Source organism: Benincasa hispida, chromosome 12 (genome assembly GCF_009727055.1).
Source record: "Benincasa hispida cultivar B227 chromosome 12, ASM972705v1, whole genome shotgun sequence".
Taxonomy (NCBI): domain Eukaryota; kingdom Viridiplantae; phylum Streptophyta; class Magnoliopsida; order Cucurbitales; family Cucurbitaceae; genus Benincasa; species Benincasa hispida.
In genome coordinates this window covers 24120406-24122148 of record NC_052360.1, presented here as the reverse complement: position 1 = coordinate 24122148, position 1743 = coordinate 24120406, and positions in this window count along the sequence as shown.

The window sequence follows — 1743 nt, the reverse complement described above, 5'->3', positions numbered from 1 at the left end:
CTCGTATTTTTCCTTTTGCATTGTTACTTTTAATATAAATTATGCTCCTAGTTTTTATGGGTCAACTTCCCTATAGATTTCAAATTATATTCAATAACTGTTGGTGGAACTATTTAACGTTATAATTGTGGGGGGTAGAGTATATGTAGGCCATTTGTTTGATTGGTTGGAACTTTTATAGCGGTTGTGTTGAGAAATATGCTATTTTATCTGAGTGGTGGTTTTGGTGCAAGCCATTGTCTTCCAAGTGGAGACGTATCTTATTATTGTTTATAGGAAGATTGTCATACATTAATGAAATCCAACTTGTAATTAAGAAGTTATGACGACATTCATCAAATTAATATTCAGGGTTTTCATCATATTTTAAGAGAACCAACTCGAGGTGCTAGATTTTTAGAGGTGACCTATGCACTTTTGAATTAATTGATCATAGTGAGTTTAGCTTAATAGTATTAACATGTGTTCGATTTTTGAATATTAAAAAAGAAAAAAAGGTTTGTCTTATTTTTTTGTCTTGTTTTACTCCGAAGGAAAAAAAGGTACACATGTAAATGTCTACATGTCATTTATTCATCTATTAGGATGAGTTAGTTTTATTAGTTATCTCGTGAAACTAAAAATGTGAATTTTAAGAAAAATATGTCCTTTTAAACTTTGAGTTTGAAGAATAGGTTTAAAAGGTTTTTGAACTAATAAATAAATTGAATTTAAACATAAAATTGAGTAATAGATGATGTGACTGACTTGGATAAGAGGAAGTGTTTAACTAAATCATCGAGATTCAAGATACTAATAAATTTCTTCCGTTTCTCTTCCATTTCATTCTTATAAACTATAAACTAATAAATCTTGATGATTTATCAATAATATTTAAATAAAAATGAATTTCTGAAAAATACTTTTTTTATCAAATCAATTCAGATGGATTCTAAAGCAATCCAATTCTAAATGAACCATAATTACATATTTCCATTCATTTGTGATGATCAGTTGTCCGCCAAATCAGACCACTTTTATACAAATTTTATTTTAGTAAACATTGATGAAATATACTAATTAATTATATTTCATTCTTAATTTCAATTTTTTTGACCATTATTGTCACACCCCTTCCCGATTTTACCTCTTTAACTCAAAAGGAGGCGTGAGGACAACAGATACCACTCTTATGACATCTATTGCCCAACTCTACTAGCTCAATTTAAACAAATAAACTTACAGCGGAAATTTAAGAAGCGTAACTCATTTTGGAAACCAATTTATATACTTTTTAATAAATTTTACAACTTTAGTCCATCCCAACTATAACTTAATCTAGCAATATTCTAACTTGTGGTAGACCTCGACTTCTCGTAGCAACCTAGACTTTTTTGTTACATGCAACGAAGACATTAGAGAAAAAGTGAGCCTTTAAGCCTAATTAGTGGTAACAGCTTAACAAGTATCTTTCAACTTATAAACATAAAAAACAAGTCACAAAATGAGGTTACTATGCAAACCTCCATTTTGAACGAATCTGTTTTCAACCCTACCTACATATACGGTAGATAGTTAAAACGATTACTGCTTATTTTTCTATGTGCATATAGATCCCCTTTTTATGGGCTTAGAAGTTAAGCCCGTCGGTCCTCTGACCATCCCATGCAAGGTTCCTCCCACAGACTCAGGAACTTGGCCTCTCGGCCCCCTGACCATCCCGTGAGATTCTATCTCGGGCTCAGAAGCTAGGTCTGTTAACCC